The sequence below is a fragment of the Hyperoodon ampullatus genome (assembly GCF_949752795.1).
Source record: "Hyperoodon ampullatus genome assembly, chromosome: 5".
Lineage (NCBI taxonomy): Eukaryota > Metazoa > Chordata > Mammalia > Artiodactyla > Ziphiidae > Hyperoodon > Hyperoodon ampullatus.
Window position 1 is genome coordinate 132,602,825 of NC_136918.1, and position 23,545 is coordinate 132,626,369.

Consider the following 23,545-nt stretch of genomic DNA (forward strand, 5'->3'; position numbering starts at 1 on the left):
AACAAATTCAATAAAGACTTTAAATAAGGTCCACATCAAAAAAAAGTCTTAAAGAAATTTTTTTTTAAATTTTAATAAAACATAGTTGCAGATGGATGCCCTTGAGCTTAGTTGCTGTAGTCAGGAGATGTTTGAAAATGGGAAAGAGGAAAGAGCTATGGAGGCCAGGGAGAAACTGGTAAGAAGTTTCAAATCAGGTTTCTTTTTTTTTAATTAATTTAGTTTTTATTGAAGTATAGTTGATTTACAATGTGTTAGTTTCAGGTGTACAGCAAAGTGATTCAGTTATACATACATATATATCTATTTTTTTCAGATTCATTTCCCTTATAAGTTATTACAAAACATTGAGTATAGTTCCCTCTGCTATACAGTAGGTCCTTGTTGGTTATCTATATTATACATAGTACTGTGTATATGTTAATCCCAAACTCCTAATTCTGACTGGAGAGTGATCTTTGTTTCATTCTCAGGCTAAGGAGACTCTCAAATCCCTCTTATATCTCTGGCAGAAAACATCATAAGAAAGACACTTTCAGGTAGCTTTGAATTTAAAGGCCAATATAGGGTAATCTCTTTAGCATTTTAGCCTTATTAGAGCCAGGGAAATTTGGTTGAGGAAGTATTTGTAATGGAAGAAGAATATAGGAATAATGGTGAGGCTGATGACAATGTGGAAACAGTAATTTTCAGTTATTTAGTTCTTATTAAATGCTGGACACTTAGCTCTTCACATTTCCTAGGATGATTCACTTAATCCTTCCAAGACATTCTTAGAGGCTCAGACCCCTAATCTCTTTAACTATAACTTCTCACTTAACCTCATTTGATCTTTGTTTTCCCATATGAGAAATGGGGGGCAGTAATTTTTACTTCTAAAAATTGTTGCAAGGATTGTGTGAGATGATGGACAGAAAGCTCTCAGCACAGTGTCTGTTATGCAGCGAGCAGTCGATATAAGTGGTATTCCCTTTGTAACTTTTACAGGAAAATGTCCTTAGCCCTGTGTCCAAGGGCTTCTGTGCCCTGCCCCACCCCATGTGCAGGTATGTTTGTCACCCTCCCTGGAATTCTGTGTCACACCAGGTGGCTTCCCCAGCTGTCCCCAGTTGTTACTGGTACAATGTGTGTCTTTCCCTCTAGTCTCAGCCCCTTAGGCTCCAAAGTGACAGAGGACATTCCCTAGAAGAATCATGGGAGGTTTTTTTGACTCCCTGAGATTTGTCACACCACATGGATAGGAGATACCCTAATCTGTGCCTGAGGGAAGCCCCCAGCTTCTTTTATAAGTCCTGGTGTTCTAATATCTTCTCCAGCAGTCCCCCACTTTTCCTGCCCTCAATTCTTTGGTGACTAACATCACAAAGCAGAAAAAGGAACAGTTTCAGATGCATTTCTGTTTTAGTCAGCGTTCTCCAGAAAAGAAGACCAACAAAATATATCTTTTTGTTGTTGTTGTTGGAGTATAATTGCTTTACAATTTTGTGTTAGTTTCTGCTGTACAACAAAGTGAATCAGCTATATGTATACATATATCGCCTCCCTCTTGGACCTCTTTCCCACCCACTCCCATCCCACCCACCTAGCTCATCACACAGTACTGAGCCGAGCTCCCTGTGCTATACAGCAGGTTCCCACTAGCTAGCTATTTTACACATTGTAGTGTATTTATGCCAAACCTAATCTCCCAATTCATCCCACCCTCTCCTTCTCCCGCTGGGTCCACATGTCTGTTCTCTACGTCTGTGTCTCTATTCCTGTATCTTGAGGGAGAGAGAGAGAGAGAGAGAGAGAGGGGGGAGAGGGAGAATATATGAATATACTCTGTCTCTCAATATATATGTAATATTTATGTTTATTTATTTTAAGGAATTATAAGGAATTGCTTCACATGATTATGGAGGCTGACAAGTCCCAAGATCTTCAGGGTGAGTCAGCAAGCTAGAGACCCAGGAGCACCCATGGTATAGTTCTTGTCCATACGCCAGCAGGCTCAGGACCCCAGAAAAGCCACTTTGAGTCTAAAGGCAGGAAAAAACTAATGTCTCAGTTCAAATGCAGCCAGGCAGGAGGAGTTCTCTCTTACTTGGGGGAAGTCAGCCATTTTGTTCTATTCAGGCTTTCAGCTTGGATTGGATGAGACCTACCCACAGGAGGGAGGGCAACCCGCTTTACTCAGTCTATTCATTAAAATGTCAATCTCACCCCCCAAAACCCTCACAGCAACACCCAGAATAATGTTTAACCACATATCTGACACCCTGTAGCCCAGTCAATCTGACACATAAAATTAACCATCACAATTTCTATTCTTGTCTCTTTTGAAGCCCTCATCCTGCCAGCAAAACTGCATTTTGCTTAAAGGTCCCAAGTTATTTAAATTTCACCCATTAATGGGGGTGAGATTTTATCTAAGGATAGAGAGGGAGATGGGGTAAGGAAGGAATGGCAGAGATATTAAAAGTAATTGTTATAACTAAAAGTAATTGTTATAACTAAAAGTAATTGTTATAACTAAAAATAATTGTTATAATTTTGTTAAACCTAACTAATTGGTAAGAAGTAACAAGGAGAAGGCCATCATGCAAATGCATGGCTATTGTATTCCACTAGAAGTAAGGATATCAGAGCAGAGAATGGGTCCATTTCTACTAGTCAGTTCCTTGAAGGTCTGTTCATTATACTTCCTTATCCGTAACACCTGGTCTCCACTGCATCTCTATGATCTTAATTTGTTAATTTTTCTCAACCTACTCCAAACAGGCTCTATTCAAGGTGACCCCGACCTCTAATTTATGCTGCCTGCATCTCCATCACCCCACTATTGGCATCCTTCAATGTACAGCTCAAATCCCATCTTCTCCTTGATGCTTCCTGTGACTCTTCCAGTCTTCATCATCTTTTCTTCACTCTGCTTTCTTTTCTTCTAGACTTTTCTGTACACTGACTGCTGTCCTTTGGGCAGATAAATCTGTATGAACTCATCCTATTTAGTGGCTGTTTTTGCCCATTCTCTCCTCATCAGCATAGCAGACAACGTCAAGATGAAGCTTTGTTTGTTCTGTGTCTCCTTTAGCACCCACAGGAGTTCTGAGAATAAAGAGTTGCTCAGTCAGTACCTACCAATTTTATAAGTGACTCGAAAATGGAAGTCAGACTCCATCCCATCTCTGGTGAAAACTCTAATGAATTTCCACCTTACTTGCAGTAAAAGCCAAAGCCCTGCAACAGTTGACAAGGGGCAACTTGATCTACTCCCTGGTCCCCTCTGTCTCCCACAATTTCCCCCCTTGTTCACTGGAGCATCACCTAGAACAACCTGTGACTCTCCCCTGCCAGCAAGATCCCTCAGGTGTTGGGGTTCCCACATACCGTAAGGGCAAATTTAAATAAAATAAGACGCTTAATTTCTCTGCTGAAAATAGGGAAGAGAGCTCATTTTTCTTAGAGCATTTAGCTTAGAAACCTTGTAATAGTCAAATTCTTTCTCTGTCTCTTTGAAACGTATGTAAATCTTTTTAAAAGCTAAATAAGCCTCTTGTCAGTTTTATGACCCAGGAATGTCTTTCTTAAGTGCCCCATCTCTGAATTTCTGTGAGAGGGTGGGAGCCTAACTTTGGCTGGCACCTCACTCCGAAACTACCTCCTGCCATGAAGATGTGAGAAGTTGATTTTTTTTCCTTGGAATAAAGCCAATTAGCTACCACAGATGGCTAATTACCAGGTTCAGTTACCAGGTGAATCTAGGATGATCTATGTGGGACCAGTGGTGTTGTCAGGAGGAGTAATTATTGTTTATCTTGCGACCGTGAATGGGATGGGTGGTATCTGCTTGGCTCTATAAAATGGCTCTATAAAATGATGTCTTTCCATCTTTGCAATCTCTTCACAGATCGTCAGTGATACATATGCACCCCATTCTGGTGTAATGCTTATTCAATAGTAAAATTGTTTTATTTCTCTTCTACCTTTGTGGAGATGTTTTCTGGGTTGGGAGAGATTTAGCTTTTAATTATATTTCTCCAACAGTACCTGGATATGTCCATATGTCCCCCAGGCTATAGACTTCTACCTTGAGAGGGGGAAGATGAGGACTTGCGTCTTCAACGTTCCCCTCCACCCTTTCCTTTGATATTTCATTGCACCAAATAGTAGGTTTTCCTTATATTATATCCTCTTGCTTCTAGGCTGCACTAATCTCCACAGATCAGACTTAATGAAAGAAACTACATCCTCTGAGTCTATGAGTCTACCAAGCTTTTTTTTTTTTTTTTTTTTTTTTTTTTGCTAAGGGGAACTGTTTAGTTTGGATTCTCACCAAAGCAGATGCTTAGACAAGGATTTGGGTGCAAGTAGTTTACTTGGTGGTGGGGGGGAGGGGGCTGGGAACACTGGCAGAGGAGTGGGGGACTGAGAATGGGAAAGGGAGATGGCCAATAAAGTGAATTATTAAGACAGTTGTTGTAGTGGGTGATGGGAGCTTAATCTCACATGGAAACTCGAGGAACTGTGTAAAACACATGCATCAAAATGATATCACTGAGAGGCCAAGAAGTTGGGGCATTTCTTCACTCCCAAGAGTCAGTAATTAAAAGCTGCTGGAAGGTGGGGGTGTGGGGGGGCATTTTCAACTGCTCTCTCTTGTGAGCAAAGAAACTTTCAGTGGCTCAATGAAAAGCTGGCAGTTATATCAATTCTAACAGTGGGAGGACTGCCCACAGTGGAGGTCTGGGCACTAAAGGCAGGGGATGGACAGCCTCTGCAACAGGAATCCGAAGTAGCATGTGGAGTTGGCACCAGGATGCATGGGCGGACTTGGACCCCAGCCTCTGGGAGTATGGTGGGCACACAGCTTTCAGCACCATCCCCTCTAGGACCAGCTCAGAGGTGGAGAAACACCCAAGGTCATGCTCACATCCAATAATTGATCAATATAGGAGTATAAAGGCCAGGCCACCTCGACCCTACTTGGCACAATGCTAGAGGGTCATTCTAGCTGCAGAGACTGCTCAACTCTGCTTCCTGCTGCTCCCGCCCTCAGAGCCATCCCATGGACTCTTCTTAATAAACATCACAACCTTCAAACCTCTTTCCCAAGTCTGCATCCCAGACAGCTCAACCTACTTTAATGTGGAAGCAGGGATTCCCAAGAATGAAAGCACATTGACTCAATATCCTAAGATTATTATCCCTGCTAAGCAACTATAAAGAATCTACAAATCCCAGTTTCTCCAGAATAAGCCATAGTGGGTCTTCATAAGAGCAATTGTAACGGGGAAGAGCAAAATCCAACTCCATGTGGAATCTGTTTCTTTTACTTTAACCTTTGCTTTTCATTGCTTTTGTTATAATCATTAAAAGGATGCTGTCTATAGCTGTAAGCATACATAATGGCCTGCCTCGGGGGACACTGACCCTCTGCCTGAATGTTAAACTAAAGTGCTTTTGTTCAGCTCACAGGGAGACATTCTGCCCACCTGTGAACAGCTGCAGAAAAGAAGAAAATAACACATCCCATCCCTCAATGCTGGCCAAGCCAGGAGATATTTTGCAAGACTAATGGCCTTTTTTACTTTACTTCCTCACCTCCTCCACCTCTCTGTTCTGTAAAAGAAACTGGCATCCAGAACCCAATAAGATGGTACTCTGGGACAATAGTCCACCACCTTCTTGGACACCCAGCTTTCCACATAAAGTCACTATTCCTTGCCTCAACACTTCCTCTCCCAATTTACTGGCCTGTCATGTGGTGAGCAGAGTGAGCTTGGACTCGGTAGCACAATGATAATTTTTAATCAATGATTATCTCCATTTCCTCAGAGAAAATTCTCTTCCAGTTTGGGTTGTCTTCTTTGTGCCCAGCAATGTTCTTGCATTGGGGTCTCTTTTTCTTGCTTCAAGGACCTCACTAAGGCAGTTCTAGTCAACCACTCAATCTTTATCAACTTATTTCTAAGGAAATATTTATTGCTCTGCAGTATCCGCCAAAAGCTTGCTGCCTCCTTAGGGAAATGTTGGCCCCAGGCTGAAACTCTGGGTCTCACTAACCTCTGTCCTTCTTTTACCAGCTGCATTTGTTTTTCCTGCTGTGATTGGAGTTCTGTTTGCTGTGGAAATAAGAGGGGTGTTTGAATTCCTTTCAGTGGGAAAGAAATACTTCCTCCTTGGTGTCTAGGCTGAAGACACACCTCCCCACTGTAGAATATCAGGGCATGTTTTGTGTGACACTGTGAGTCAACCCCCTGGCAGAAGCAGCTCAGGGGTAATTTTTCGGGCAAAATTCACACAAATTATTGAAATATACTAGTGTTAATAAATATGTTTTAGAATAAAATTCAATATCCACTCATGATAGCAACTCTCAACAAACTGGGCATAGATGGAATGTTTCCCATTATAATAAAGGCCATATATATATGACAAGCCCACAGCTAACATCATACTTAATGGTGAAAAGCTGAAACTTTTTTCTTTAAGATCAGGAACAAGACAAGGATATCAACCCTCATTGGCAGTCCTAGTCAGAGAAACTAGGCAAGAAAAAGAAATAAAAGGGATCCACATCAGAAAGAAAGAAGTAAAGCTGTCTCTATTTGCAGATGACATGATTTTATATAGAGAAAATCCTAAAGAGTCCACCCAAAAGCTGTTAGAACTAACAAACAAATTCAGTAAAGTTGCAGAATACAAAATCAGTATACAAATACTGGTAGTGTTTCTATACACTAATAACCAACTATCAGAAAGAGAAATTAAGAAAGCAATCTCATTTACAATTGCATCAAAAAGGACAAAATATGTAGGAATAACTTTAACCGAGGAGGTGAAAAACCTGTACATTGGAAATTGTAAGACATTGATGAAACATTGAGGATGGCATAAATAAATGGAAAGATATTTCATTCTCATAGATTGGAAGGATTAACATTGTTAAAATGTCCATACTACCCAAAGCAATTTATAGATTCAATGCAATTTTTTTAAGATTCCAATGGCATTTTTCTCACAAATAGAATGAACAAGTCAAAAATTTGTATGGAACCACGGAAGACCCTAAATAGCCAAGGCAAACTTGCGAAAGAACAAAGCTGGAGGTATTACACTCCCTGGTTTCAAATTATATTACAAAGCTATAGTAATCAAAACAGTATGGAATTGGCATAAAAACAGACATAGATCATTCAAACAAAAGAGGGAGCCCACAAATCAACCCGTACATATATTATCAATTAATTTATGACAAAGGATCCAAGAATTCACAATGGGGGAAAGGGATATACAGTCTCTTCAATAAATGGTGTTGGGAAAACTGGACCCCTATCTTACACCATAAACAAAAATTAACTCTAAATGGAAATCAAAATGGATAAAGACCTGAAAAAGTTTATGTTCAAACTTCTAGAAACAGTAAAGCTTCTAGAAGAAAACATAGGCAATAAGCTACTTGATGATTTTTTGGATTTGACACCAACAGCAAAGTCAACAAAAGCAAAAATAAACAAGTGGGACTACATCAAACTAAAAACTTCTGCACAGCAAAGGAAGTCATCAATAAAGTGAAAAGACAGCTTATGGAATGGGAGAAAATATTTGCAAATCATATATTTGAAGAGTTAATATCCACAATATATAAAAAACTCATACAACCAAATACCAAACAAATAATCTGATGCAAAAATGAGCAGAGGATCTGAATAAACATTCTTCCAAAGAAGACATACAAATGGACAACAGGAAAACGTGTGCAACATCACTAATCATCAGGGAAATGCAAATCGAAACCAGTATGCGATATCACCTCACACCTGTTACAATAGGTATTATCAAAAAAAAAACAAGAAATAACAAGTTTTGGTGATAAGGCAACCTGTTCACTGTGGGTGGGAATGTAAACTGGGGCAGCCACTATGGAAAACAGTATGGAGGTTCCTCAGAAATTAAAAATAGTACTACCAAATGATCTAGCAATTCCATTTCTGGGTATTTATCTGAAAGAAATGAAAACACTAGCTCAAAAAGATACCTGTACCCCCCTGCTCATTGCAGCATTATTTACAGCAGCCAAGACTTGTAAGCAACTTAAGCACACATAGATAGATGAATGGATAATGAAATTGTCAGATATATATCAGGATGTTGTTCAGCCGTAAAATACATAAGAAAATCCTGCCATTTGCCACAATATGGATGAAACTTGAGGGTACTATGCTAAGTGAAATAAGTCAGCAGAGAAAGACAAATACTGTACAATCTCAATTATATAAGGGATCTGAAAAAAAAAACCCTCATAGATACAGAAACCAGATTGGTTATTACCAGAGACAGGGGGTAGTAGTTAGTGAAATATGTGAAGGTGGTCAAAAGGTACAAATGTCCAACTGTAAAATAAATAAGTCCTGGGAATGTAATATACAACATGGTGACTATAGTTAATAATACTGTAGTGTATATTGAAAGTTGCTAAGAGAGTAGATCTTTTTTTTATATATATAATTTTATTTTATATATTTATTTATTTTTGGCTACGTTGGGTCTTTGTTGTTGCACACAGGCTTTCTCTAGTTGTGGCAAGCTGGGCTACTCTTCATTGCAGTGTGCGGGCTTCTCATTGTGGTGCCTTCTCTTGCTGCAGAGCACAGCTCTAGGCACGTGGGCTTCAGCAGTTGCAGCACAGAGGCTCAGTAGTTGCAGCTCGTGGGCTCTAGAGCACAGGGTCAGTAGTTGTGGCACATGGGCTTAGTTGCTCCACAGCATGTGGGATCTTCCCAGACTAGGACTCGAACCCATGCCCCCTGCATTGGCAGGCAGATTCTTAGATACTTCACCACCAGGGAAGTCCAAGAGAGTAGATCTTAAAAGTTTTCTTTGCAGGAAAAAATATTTGTAGCTACATGTGGTGATGGATGTTAACTAGATTTGTGGTGATCATTTCACAACATATACAAATATTGAATTATTAAGTTGTACAAGTGAAACTAATATTATATGTCACATATCTCAATTAAAAAAAAATTTTATAGTCCAGTGGGACTTGTGAATGTAAGCCCCATTAGCTATCAGAGCTAGGTGATTTGCAGGCCTGTCCCTCAGGTGGAAGCCATAGTAGGTGGGGTGCTAGATGTGTGGACAAGCTCCTTCAAGGGAGATACTGACGGCTTGGTTTTACTGTTGGAATGAGCCAGAGGGAGAAGATGGGGAAGTGTCCACTGGTTCTTTCAGGCTCCAGGGGAGGATTGCAGTCAGCACCTGGATGTATGCTCATTAGAAAACTGGATCCTTAGGCAGCAGCTTGTAAAGTATGCGGTCAAACTCCTTTCAGGGAAAGACTGGGAGATGGGTGTTTCTGTCTGCTCCCTCTATGCTGAGTCCCGGGGAAATCACTGCATTAAGTGCTCATGCTCCCTTTAAGAACAGCTTCTTTGTTTGCTATAGTCAAGTTCATGAACATAAGCACCATTGGCTTTCAGAGCTTGGTTTTTGGGGTGTCCACGCTGCAAGTGGGAACCTTAAAAGTTGGGGTGCTGAATGTTCAGTCCAAACCCTTCACTCTGAAAATGAATCCGGCCTCTGTACCCTGACACTGAATTAAACCTCAGAGACAGAGTTTTGGTTGAAGTAGAAAAAAAAATAGCTTTATTGCTTTGCCAGGCAAAGGGGGCCAGAGTGGGCTAATGCCCTCAAAACTGTGTGTTCCCCTTTGGAGAGGGTAGTGAGAAGTTTTATAGTGATAAGTCAAAGAGGGTGTGATCAGTTCATGGACATTCTTCTGACTGGTTGGTTGTGAGGTAAGTAAGAATCAGCATCATCAACCTTCTGGTTCCAACCAGTCTGGGGTCTCTGTGCTTGTGGGCAGCATACCATTAACTTCTCCCACCTTGTGGGGATTTCAGTATCTGCAAAACAGCTCTAACATATTGTGATGTGTATCCCTTGATGGGGAGCCAAGACCCTGCCCCAAGGCTGCACTATTGTTTCTTTTGGCTGTTCCTCCCTTGTCTCTGGATCCCCTCCCTTCCCTAATTAGCAACTGTTTGAACCTGCCCTTGGAACTCAGGGGGGTTCATGGAGGTTGAATGAAGCCTATTTCCTGTAATCAAAGAAATGGGGGACACAGAAAGGTTTTTGTGCCCAGGAGGCCCACAGGGCCATGCTCGGTATCAACTCTTCAGGGAGAAACTGGGAATTAGGGGTTCTCTCCAGATTGTATGGCACTGTGCTACAGATGGGGCTTATGGCACAAGTATATCTCCACCTTTCCAACCCGTTTTTTTGTTTTGTTTTTTGTTTTTCTGTGGTGTGCGGGCCTCTCACTGTTGTGGCCTCTCCCGTTGCGGAGCACAGGCTCCAGACACACAGGCTCAGTGGCCATGGCTCACGGGCCCAGCCGCTCCATGGCATGTGGGATCTTCCCGGACCGGGGCACGAACCTGCATCCCCTGCATCAGCAGGCGGACTCTCAACAACTGTGCCACCAGGAAAGCCCTCCAACCCATTTTGATGTGGGTATTCTCTCATTCCCCTGATGTGTCACTCAGCTAGTCACTCAGCTAGTCTCTGGATTTCTCTCAGAGGGAATTGCTCCTCATGTAGCTATACATTCAGTATGTCTGTAGGAAGAAAGAAATTCAGGAGCCTGCTATGTTGTCACCTTGTTCTGGAGTCTCTCAATTTTCCACTCTAGAACTTTTGGACTTACTTTGCTCTTTCCTCTTGGAGTTACATCTCTTAATCAATGCAACAAGCATCTTGACTGTAATCTCATTGAGAATAAGTGGATGTTGCTTCAAGTTTTCACTTGCTAATTTTAGCCCTTTGAATTCTAGCCAAGAGGAAAGGAAAAGCCATTCAGCATACAGATCAGAAGTCAAAATTAGGAAGCTCACCAACAGAGAAAGCAAAGGAGAGTTATCATTCTTCCATTATGAAAATGAAATACCTCTTGCTTTTACCCATGTTCATACCACATCTATAAAAATGTAACAAAGAGGGTGGTACAAAGGAAAGTGAGAGATGGAGATGAAAGGTTCTAGGTTCTAGCCTGGGCTTTGCCACTTATGGGGCTATTTGGAACACTATTCTCTAAGTCTTGGTTTCATCATCTGTAAAATTAGAGTGTTAAACCAGTTTTTATATTGTAAGATTCTATCTGAAACCATTATTAATATTATATGATATATTTCTATTGCTGGTATTTTTTAAATTAGTTTTGATATAAATGGCTAAGTAGGGTGATTCCAACCCCTTACCATGAGAATATTAGTGAGCTTCATTTTTAGAAAGAAAGAGTCATATCTAATTATTTTTAATTTTTTATTTTATAACTTCATATTTCTATAAATAATATATAGTTTCCTTAGAGATCAGAAAAATGAAGGAGGCCCAGAACTTGGAAAATAACGCGTAAGGGAACAAACTTTGCCATTTAGTCTTCTTTTTTTCTCTCGTAAAAGAATTAGTTTGGGCCTCTACACTGCCACCATCCCCTCAGCTGCTCGCTTCATGGGTTGGGCCCACTGGCACAGGGACTCCAGCTGCACTGCAGCTGCCCTCCGAGCCCTTTAGTCTGCCCGGGTCTTCTGGCCCAGCCCAACCCAGCCCATGAAGATGGTGGACCATGAGCAACTAGTGCAGAAAGCCAGGCTGGCAGAGCGCTATGATGGCATGGCCATGGCAGAGCTGAATGAGCCACTGTCCAATGGAGAAAGAAACTTCCTCTCAGTGGCCCACAAGAATGGAGTTGTGAAACCGAGAAGGACCCATGGGGCTCCTGGGCTCAAAAGCCTTTCTGTGTCCCCCATTTCTTTGATTACAGGAAATAGGCTTCATTCAGCCTCCATGACCTACCCTGAGTTCCAATGGGCAGGTTCAAACAGTTGCTAATTAGGGAAGGGAGGGGATCCAGAGACAAGTGAGGAACAGTCAAAAGAAACAATAGTGCAGCCTTGGGGCAGGGTCTTGGCTCCCCATCAAGGGATACATATCACAATATCTTAGAGCTGTTTTGCAGATATTGATACCCCCACCAGGTGGGAGAAGTTAATGGTATGCTGCCCACAAGCACAGAAGCCCCAGACTGGTTGGAACCAGAAGGTTGATGATGCTGATTCCTACTTACCTCACAAGCAGCCAGTCAGAAGAATGTTCAAGAGCTGATCACGCCCTCTTTAAACCATTATTATAAAACCCCTCACTATGTCCTTCAGGCCAGGACACACAGTTTTGAGGGTATTAGCCCACTGTGGCCCCCTTTGGCAAAGTAATAAAGCTATTCTTCTCTACTTCACTCAAAACTCTGTCTCCAAGATTTACTTTGGTGTCGGGGTACAAAGACCAGATTCTGCTTCAGTTGGGGCTCACCATTCTTCCTGGACAGTCATTATTAGCACTAAGCAGAAGATGTCCATAAATGGTAATAAGAAAAAGATAGAGATTGTCCATGCTTACCGGGAAAAAAAGGAGGAGTTGGAGGTGGTATGTCAGGATGTGCTGAGCCTGCTGGATAACTACCTGACCAAGAATTTCAGTGAGGCCTAGTGTGAGAGCAAAATGTTTTACCTGAAGATGAAAGGGGACTATAACTGCTACCTGGCCGAATTCACCACTGGAGAGAATAGGGAGACCATTGTAGAGTCATCTGAGAAAGCCTATAGCAATGCCCATGAGATCAGCAAGGAGAACATGCAGCCCACTCACCCCAATAAGTTAGGCTTGGCCCTTAACTACTCCATTTTCTACTATGAAATACAGAGTGCCCCAGAGCAAGCCTGCCACTTGGCCAAGACTGCTCTCAATGACACCATCACCGAGCTCTAGACGCTCTCAACAGGACTCCTATGGGGACTCCACACTCATCATGCAGACCCTCTGCAACAACCTCTTGCTCTAGACAAGCGATCAGCAAGACCATGACGGGGGAGAAGGCAACAATTAAGACCCCCAGGTGGACTGGCAGGGCACACTGATGTTACTACTGCAGTCTTTATTTTTTACCATGAGTTGAGTGTTGGGTGGGGGAGGGTAAGGGAGGGATGACCTTCCTAGGGAGAAACCCATGACCTGTGCTGTCTTTGATCACCTCTTTGACATTTTTGCTAAAATTCCACTAGTGGAAATCAGGCTAGCTGTGCTTGTATTGGAAAGTAGCCTCACATTGGCATATGGGCTGTTATGTAGCTTAATGCAAGTGGAGCTGTCTTTAACTTATTGCTAGAGAACAGGGTTTTAAGGTGAAAAGAATACTTAAATGGAATGGCCCTTATTCAATAAGTCTTGTGGTTCCAGTAAGGATTTTGGGTACTTTCTATCTCATCTGTTTTAGCTGTGCATTTTTTTAGGGTATACTCTACCACAGCGGTCCCCAACCTTTTTGACACCAGAGACTGGTTTTGTGGAAGACAATTTTTCCACTCATGGGGGTAGGGAAGGACGATGGTTCAGGTGGTTATGCGAGCGATGGGGAGTGGCAGATGAAGCTTTGCTCACTTGCCTGTCACTCACCTCCTGATGGGTGGTCTGGTTCCTAACAGGACTGGTACCGGTCCACGGTCCAGGGCCTGGGAACCCCTGCTCTACCAGACATGGAATAGTTTAAAAGCCAAGCTGATAGACTTAGAACATGACGTATATTTATCCTTATGATTTAGGCCTTGCCAGTTTTCACAAGTTTCTACTTTGTTGACAATATTAACACTAAATTGCCATTTATAGTATTTCTACATTATAGCCACATGTAACATCAAGCCATTGATTGTGTATTTTTCTTTATTTTGGCTTTTACATCCTCCTTATTCAGCCTTAGCCAGGTTGGTTTTACTGTTATCTATCTCCTAGGCCAAAAGGCTTGCCTGAGGAGAATCAAAGCTACTTTTTAAAGGTTTTGGTTAATAGGTGCTTGGCAGATGTCTGTGGAATTTTTGTCCTTCTTTCTTCTTAACTTAAATCCACCACAAAAATTGTTAATCACTTTAATAGAAACGTTAAACACCACAAAAATAGAGAAAATTCAGGTCTGGATCTCATTTCTTGTGTTGATATTTCCACGGAAATCCTGATTTTTAAGCTGCCACAGCTCCTACCTCTGGGATTACACTGCTGTTTCACTCCTCACTTGAGTCTTCCCCACTGTACCTTATGCTGACGGAACTGACTCGGGTGGATTGAAAAGCTGTTGGATTGTAGAAGTTGGCGGTCATTTTGAGAGAGTTCATGGTGCAGTGTGTGAAAATTCAGATGCTAGGAGCTTACTGGTAGAAAAATCCTATAGGAAGAGTTCATAAACATTCTGTCCAATTTCAGAGCCTTGTAGGTGTGTCAGTTTTTCCTCCCTGAAAATACTCCTTCCCCAAATAATTGTTGTAGGAAAATAAACTAAAATCATTATCAGATAATAAATACTTAACTCCTATTTGACCAAAACTTTTTCTATGTTTTTTTTTTCTTCTTAATGAAAGTGTAGAAGCTGGAGATTGATTTCTCTTATGCCATCTGTGCATGTTTTAGAATTGTAGGAAACCACAATGCTATTTCCACAAGTTTGTTTCAGTGAGCCTTAGGTCCTTCCTTCTCATTTTGGATAAGTCTTTCTAAACACATGACGTATTGCATATGCGTTCAGCCTTTTTTATTAATATCAGTAACAGCGTGAACTCCCGAGATAGGGAGCGACTCCAGACTCGTTTGTCCCTTTGTTTTATTTAGGCAAGGAAAGGAATGAGTAATGATTGAGGAAAACCTGACAGCTGTTTTTGCTAAAACCAAAATGTAGCTTCCAATTGTGAAATGCACATGCTGACCAGGATCCAGGTGACAGTGAGGATAGAAGAGTGTGACAATGTTCTGTCACATGGCACAGTTTACCCAGCATGACTTTCCTTAGAAGGTCCCCTCCATATGCTAGAGAGAAAGTCCCAACCAACCAAACCTACCAGAAGAACTAGCAGAAGAGAGTTTTACAGCTTCTGTGCCCTAACAGGAGCCTTAAGTCAATACCATGGATGGGAACAGATTTGGGGGGTAGGTGGGGCTTTCCTTAATTTATCTTCATGTCCAGTGAGCGATGTTGTGTCCTTCCTTGTAGCATTTGGAAATGATTTACTGGAATTACAAAATCTAGTTTTCTTTTAAATTTCAGCTTCAGCTCTGGCTGCTTTTTAGAATAATGCAAGATAAAACCATATCTGAGGGCTAGAAATGAAGAGGGAATGGGAGGAGATGATACTTAAACAGTTTGAATGGTTTCCTTTCTTTTCTTTATTTTTAAAGAAATGCACTTGTCTATGATGATGTCTCTCCAGTGAAAGGATTACTCCTCCATTACTCTCTTGATACAATATTGTGCATGTTAGTGTCGTATGTCTATACAATGGCTTGAAATTTATTAACATATACTGTACGTGTTTTGTATTCTTATGACAAAAAATTATCTTCAAATTTTTTTAAGTTTTCTTTATTTAATTTTTCCTCTTGGGGGTAAAGTTTGCTCTTCCAAATAGTGATTGTAACAAATTGATCTATTTTGGAAGTGGCTACAGTGACATGCAGTTATATATTTTGTGTTTAAAGGGGAGGGGGAGTAAAAGAAACACCAGTGTTAGCTTAATCTTAATGTCTGGTGTTTGTCATGGTGAAATTATAACTATTACAGTGCAGGAGAACAATGTATATGTTCTCTGAGTGAGGCTTTGTGCTTTTTGTCAAGTTATGCAGTGAACTATTTTTAAGGTCTATTCAGTGATTATTTTTCCAACTCCGTGCTTCTCTAAGAAATTATTTCACACGTGGACCATTCTTAGCGGTTTTCCTCAGTGATGGAATCTCATGAATGTGAGTCATTATGTAGCTGCCCTACATTGAGCAAATAAACTTACAGATCTGAAAAAAATACATTTTTTAAATAAATAAATAAATTTGGTTCTATGGTACTTTCAAGTATGTTTTGTTGAATTTATCTGTAAGTGTTAAATTCTTCTATTACCTTGGATAACAAAGGTGAAGGGGATAAATTCATGGGATTGGGAAGGGCAGCTCTTATTTACAATTGTATCTTTAGCTCCAAGCGTAGTACCTGGGATACATTAGATGGGCATTAACTATTTGCAAAATTAAAAAATAAGTAAAATTCAGAGATGCTGGGAAGGGGGTTTAATCAAAGAACAAATTCCAGATGATGACATTGGATGTTGTGATGTCTGATTATAGATCTTTAAATATAAAGGTCAAAGAAAAAGGGCTTTGAAGATAGCATAATCATCCTGTAGAATCCAAACTGCACAGAAATCAAATGAAAACATCTTTAATTGGTATCAGGAATTATCCTAAAGCTTTACACAATTAAAATGGATGAGACTTTTTTTTCATGCAATTTAATCTACCCAGTGAGAATGGTGCACGTCTATGTGGTTTGCCCAACCCATCACTGAGGGTATATAAAAGTCCCAGGGAAGCTGGTGATAGTCATACTCAGGAAACTTGCCCTTGATATGCAAACAACTCTACAGTTCCTAACACCATGAGTTACTATGGCAACTACTACAGAGGTCTGGGCTAGGGATATGGCTATGGCTGTGGCTAGAGAAGTGGCAGCTTCTGCAAACTGGGCTGTGGCTGAGGCCATGGAGGCTACAGATATGGCTGTTGTCGCCCATCGTGCTATGGAAGATATGGATTATCTAGCGTCTACTGCAAGAGTGAACTCATTCTTCTAACCACAGGACTCATCATATCATCCTGATTTAGTTCTACTTTCATGTGCTTTTATCCCCATATATCAGCGTGTAGCTGCTTTCTTGATAAAACCAGTAGAGGATGACATGTGAGCTCTTCAAAATCAGGACTCAGTTCCGGCAGCAAACACCAGAAGCAGGAACAGCAGCAAAGGGAATGACCTGGAATCTCACCTTTCAAGCTGTTCATCCCTATCTTTCCTTTTAATATACCAAGATGTTACGAACTCCCATATTTCAATAAACTAATTTCAATAGCAGAGCCAACATATAGTTTCGTTTCCATTCATTTATTTTATAGAACTAGATCTAAGCTCTCTGGGGACAGGTGACTATGCTTGCTTATTCATCATTGTATGCTCTGTGCTCATGACAATACCTAGTACATATAAGGCAGTCAAAGAATGTTTGCAGATTAAGAAACTTGTTCATGGTTTTCTATAATATAGAGCCATTTTTAATTTTCCCAGTAATTATCTGGAACCTCATCCTAATTTTGGAATCATGATGTCTGTTCACTGACCCTATTTCTTCCCCCCCACACCCACACATTACTGTTGAACATCTCTCCCCCAGGTATAATTTCTGTTTGTCCCAGGAGCTTAAAAATACCTCAACAGTTCCATAGTTGAGTAGCACTCTATATGTTCCCCTTATGGAGTCAGGCAGAATACCTTGCAATTTGTCAAAAAGCATAAGTTAAAAATTGTTTGCTGTCAAAGCAAGACATAGGATAGGAAAAGATATTTGCAAAATATATCACTGGCAAACTTGTGCTCCTGGGCACCACTGGAAACAACCCAAATGTCTGTCAACAGTAAAATAGAAAAATAAATTGTAGTATATTCTTACAAAAGAATACTACATGGCAATGACAATCAGCAATCTAGAGTAACATCCAGAGCTTGCTGCATGTTCTGGAGCTACAAGCAACGATCTGGATAAATCTCACAACCACAGTGTTAAGTGAGGGAACCCAGGCATAATAGAATAGAATATGAACCTATTTATTTACATTCCTAGATAGAAAAACCTAGAACACAGGGTTAGCAGTCAGAATAGTGGTTACCTTTGAGGAAGTGGTATCTGGGAGAGGACCTGAGTGGGGTCTTCTAAGGTGCTGGAAATATTGCATTTTTTTAACCCATGGGTTTTTCAAATGCTCTCATTGTGATAAGTCATTGAGCTGACATATTTTTGTGTATTTTTCTGCATGTCTGTTATATTCCAATTAAAAATAGTTAAAAATTGATAACACTGTACTATTTAAAACGAGTCAGCTAAGAATAGACAGTTCAAATTATTTACCAGACTCTTTTTTGAGTACCTACTCTGTATCCTTTCAGGCTAGAATATATGGGAGTTTCAAATGACATTGCTTTTAGTGGTAAGACACTCAAAATCTAGCGATCTCTAGTAGGGGCATATGTGGGAGAGGGAGGCATGAGAAGGATGTGATGAGTTCCTGCTCTAAAATCCAGGAAAGAATTAGGGAAGTTTTTCCTCATAACCCATGCTTCAACTTTAGGGTATCAACACATTGTTGGTACCTTTACTTTAGTCACAGAACTAATCACACATGAAGGAATAAGACAAAGATTTAAACAGTAACTAAAGAGAAAATGAAGTGAAGCACCTGAATTAAGAAACTTTCTTGCCTATTAGTTTCTCTTTTTAGTTTGTATTGCAAGTACATTCTGCTGGATGAATACTGATTTTATTTCATGCATTAGTGTTCTGCTGGTGATATAAGTAGGGGATGGGTATTATTAGCTGAGGAAAAAATGTAGAAAAAAATTCTAGGTTGAATTCCCTGGCGGTCCAGTGGTTAGGATTCCATGCTTCCACGGCAGAGGACCTAGGTGCCATCCCTAGACAGGGAATTAGGATCCTACAAGTCACACAGCATGGGAAAAAAAAAAGAAAAGAAAAAAATTCTAGACAGAACATTAATAGAACTTCAATGGGAATTTTGATTCCTAAAAGTTGTTCTAGAATGATTTTTTAAATTATATAGTATGCTAAATTATCCTTTGATATTGTCTGAGAAAAGCTGTTATACTGTTGTGGAAAATACAAATATATTGAAGAAAATGGTGTCTGCCATTCTTTGAATTAACTTTAACAGTAATTTATTCACTCTATTCAGGAGGTTTGGAAAAGTAAAGATATAAAGTTAATGTTCTTTGTGTTACTGAAAGCTATTTTAGTTAGGTATTAGTAATTTTCACATAAAGCCTTTAATGTTTCCATAGTGTGCCTGATGGATTTGGAATAGTAGTTCAGAGCTTTAACAAAATTGATGTGGATATCAAGCCTTCCGCATCCTATTGAATATGTCTGAAAAATGTATATGGAAAAACAATGACTTGGTAACCAAGAGTTACTCATGGGGGCTGTTGAACATGAAAATCAACACAAATCTTGCCAGGCAGTTTCTTTTTTTCTTTTTTCTTTTTTTTAACATCCTTATGGGAGTATAATTGCTTTACAATGGTGGGTTAGTTTCTGGTTTATAACAAAGTGAATAAGTAATATATATACATATGTTCCCATATCTCTTCCCTCTTGTGTCTCCCTCATTCCACGCTCCCTATCCCACCCCTCTAGGTGGTCACAAAGCACTGAGCTGATCTCCCTGTGCTATGCGGCTGTTTCCCACTAGCTATCTATTTTACGTTTGGTAGTGTATATATGTCCATGCCACTCTCTCACTTTGTCACAGCTTACACTTCCCTCTCCCCATATCCTCAAGTCCATTCTCTAGTACGTCGGTGTCTTTATTCCCGTCTTACCCCTGATTCTTCATGACGGTTTTTTTTCTTAGATTCAATATATACATCTTAGCATACAGTATTTGTCTTTCTCTTTCTGACTTACTTCACTCTGTATGACAGACTGTAGGTCCATCCACCTCATTACAAATAGCTCAATTTCGTTTCTTTTTATGGCTGAGTAATATTCCATTGCATAAATGTGCCACATCTTCTTTATCCATTCATCCGATGATGGACACTTAGGTTGTTTCCATCTCTGGGCTATTGTATATAGAGCTGCAATGAACATTTTGGTACATGACTCTTTTTGAATTATGGTTTTCTCAGGGTATATGCCCAGCAGTGGGATTGCTGGGTTGTATGGTAGTTCTATTTGTAGTTTTTTAAGGAACCTCCATACTGTTCTCCATAGTGGCTATACCAACTCACATTCCCACTAGCAGTGCAAGAGTGTTCCCTTTTCTCCACACCCTCTCCAGCATTTATTGTTTGTAGATTTTTTGATGATGGCCATTCTGACTGGGGTGACATGATATCTCACTGTAGTTTTGATTTGCATTTCTCTAATGATTAATGATGTTGGGCATTCTTTCATGTGTTTGTTGGCAATCTGTATATCTTCTTTGGAGAAATGTCTATTGAGGTCTTCTGCCCATTTGTGGATTACGTTGTTTGTTTTTTTGTTATTGACCTGCATGAGCTGCTTATAAATTTTAGAGATTAATCCTTTGTCAGTTGCTTCATTTGCAAATATTTTCTCCCATTCTGAGGGTTGTCTTTTGGTCTTGTTTATGGTTTCCTTTGCTGTGCAAAAGCTTTGAAGTTTCATTAGGTCCCATTTGTTTATTTTTGTTTTTATTTCCATTACTCTAGGAGGTGGGTCCAAAAGGATCTTGCTGTGATTTATGTCACAGAGTGTTCTGCCTATGTTTTCCTCTAAGAGTTTGATAGTTTCTGGTCTTACATTTAGGTCTTTAATCCATTTTGAGCTTATTTTTGTGTATGCTGTTTGGGAGTGATCTAATCGCATACTTTTACATGTCCCTGTCCAGGTTTCCCAGCACCACTTATTGAAGAGGCTGTCCTTTCTCCACTGTACATTCCGGCCTCCTTTATCAAAGATACGGTGACCATATGTGCATGGGTTTACCTCTGCACTTTCTATCCTGTTCCATTGATCTATCTTTCTGTTTTTGTGCCAATACCATACTGTCTTCATTACTGTAGCTTTGTAGTATAGTCTGAAGTCAGGGAGCCTGATTCCTCCAGCTCCGTTTTTCGTTCTCAAGATTGCTTTGGCTATTTCAGGTCTTTTGTGTTTCCATACAAATTGTGAAATTTTTTGTTCAAGTTCTGTGAAAAATGCCACTGGTAGTTTGATAGGGATTGCATTGAATCTGTACATTGCTTTGGGTAGTAGAGTCATTTTCACATTGTTGATTCTTCCAATCCAAGAACATGGTATATCTCTCCATCTATTTCTACCATCTTTAATTTCTTTCATCAGTGTCTTATAATTTTCTGCATACAGGTCTTTTGTCTCCTTAGGTAGGTTTATTCCTAGATGTTTTATTCTTTTTTTTTGCAATGGTAAATGGGAGTGTTTCCTTGATTTCACTTTCAGAGTTTTCATCATTAGTTTATGGGAATGCCAGAGATTTCTGTGCATTAATTTCGTATCCTGCTACTTTACCAAATTCATTGATTAGCTCTAGTAGTTTTCTGGTAGCATCTTTAGGATTCTCTATGTATAGTATCATGTCATCTGCAAACAGTGACAGCTTTACTTCTTCTTTTCCAATTTGAATTCCTTTTATTTCCTTTTCTTCTCTGATTGCTGTGGCTAAAACTTCCAAAAGTATGTTGAATAAGAATGGGGAGAGAGGGCAACTTTGTCTTGTTCCTGTTCTTAGTGGAAATGCTTTCAGTTTTTCAGCATTGAGGATGATGTTGGCTGTGGGTTTGTCATATATGGTCTTTATTATGTTGAGGAAAGTTCCCTCTATGCTTACTTTCTGCAGGGTTTTTATCATAAATGGGTGTTGAATTTTGTCGAAAGCATTCTCTGCATCTATTAAGATGATCATATGGTTTTTCTCCTTCAGTTGGTTAATATGGTGTATCACGTTGATTGATTTGCGTATATTGAAGAATCCTTGCATTCCTGGAATAAACCCCACTTGATCGTGGTGTATGATCCTTTTAATGTGCTGTTGGATTCTGTTTGCTAGTATTTTGTTGAGGATATTTGCATCTATGTTCATCAGTGATATTGGCCTGTAGTTTTCTTTCTTTGTGACATCCTTGTCTGGTTTTGGTATCAGGGTGATGGTGGTTTCGTAGAATGAGTTTGGGAGTGTTCCTGCCTCTGCTATATTTTGGAAGAGTTTGACAAGGATAGGTGTTAGCTCTTTTCTAAATGTTTGATAGAATTCGCCAATGAAGCCATCTGGCCCTGGGCTTTTGTTTGTTGGATGATCTTTAATCAGAGTTTGAATTTCAGTGCTTGTGATTGGTCTGTTTATATTTTCTATTTCTTCCTGATTCAGTCTTGGCAGGTTGTGCATTTCTAAGAATCTGTCCATTTCTTTCAGGTTGTCCATTTTCTTGGCATAGAATTGCTCATAGTAATCTCTCATGATCTTTCGTATTTCTGCGGTGTCCGTTGTTACTTCTCCTTTTTCATTTCTAATTCTATTGATTTTGGTCTTCTCCCTTTTTTTCTTGATGAGTCTGGCTGATGGTTTATCAATTTTGTTTATCTTCTCAAAAAAACAGCTTTTAGTTTTATTGATCTTTGCTATCGTTTCCTTCATTTCTTTTTCATTTATTTCTGATCTGATCTTTATGATTTCTTTCCTTCTGCTAACTTTGGGGTTTTTTTGTTCTTCTTTCTCTAATTGCTTTAGGTGCAAGTTAGGTTGTTTATTCGAGATGTTACCTGTTGCCTAAGGTAGGAGTGTTTTGCTATAAACTTCCCTCTTAGAACTGCTTTTGTTGCATCCTATAGGTTTTGGGTCGTCGTGCCTCCATTGTCATTTGTTTCTAGGTATTTTTTGATTTCCTCTTTGATTTCTACAGTGATCACTTTGTTATTATGTAGTGTATTGTTTAGCCTCCATGTGTTTGTATTTTTTACAGATCTTTTCCTGTAATTGATATCTAGTCTCATAGCATTGTGGTCTGTAAAGATACTTGATACAATTTCAATTTTCTTAAATTTACCAAGGCTTGATTTGTGACCCAAGATATGATCTATCCTGCAGAATGTTCCATGAGCACTTGAGAAAAATGTGTATTCTGTTGTTTTTGGATGAAATGTCCTATAAATATCAATTAAGTCCATCTGTTAATGGATCATTTAAAGCTTGTATTTCCTTATTTATTTTCATTTTAGATGATCTAAAATGAAAGTGGGTTGTTAAAGTCCCCTTCTATGAATGTGTTACTGTCGATTTACCCTTTTATGGTTGTTAGTATCTGCCTTTTGTACTGAGGTGCTCCTATGTTGGGTACATAAATATTTACAGTTGTTACATCTTCTTCTTGGATTGATCCCTTGATCATTATGTAATGTCCTTCTTTGTCTCTTCTAATAGTCTTTATTTTAAAGTCTATTTTATCTGATATGAGAATTGTTACTCCATCTTTCTTTTGATTTCCATTTGCATGGAATATCTTTTTCCATCCCTCTACTTTCAGTCTGTATGTGTCTCTAGGTCTGAAGTGGGTCTGTTGTAGACAGCATATGTATGGGTCTTGCTTTTGTATCCATTCAGCCAATCTGTGTCTTTTGGTGGGAGCATTTAGTCCATTTACATTTAAGGTAATTATCGGTATGTATGTTCCTATTCCCATTTTATTAATTGTTTTGGTTTTGTTATTGTAGGTCTTTTCCTTCTGTGGTGTTTCTTGCCTAGAGAAGTTCCTTTAGCATTTATTGTAAAGCTGGTTTCGTGGTGCTGACCTCTCTCAGCTTTTGCTTGTCTGTAAAGGTTTTAATTTCTCAATCAAATCTGAATGAGATCCTTGCTGGGTAGAGTAATC

The 23,545-nt window shown here is 39.7% G+C and overlaps 1 pseudogene across 1 annotated transcript; it reads left to right on the top strand.

Annotated features, from left to right (window-relative positions):
• The first annotated feature begins 11,604 nt into the window (after positions 1-11,604).
• On the top strand, positions 11,605-12,931 carry LOC307053235 (14-3-3 protein gamma-like; annotated as a pseudogene). The gene is made up of 2 exons: positions 11,605-11,739; positions 12,349-12,931. The product of its transcript is annotated as a 14-3-3 protein gamma-like (transcript).
• The last annotated feature ends 10,614 nt before the right edge of the window (positions 12,932-23,545 follow it).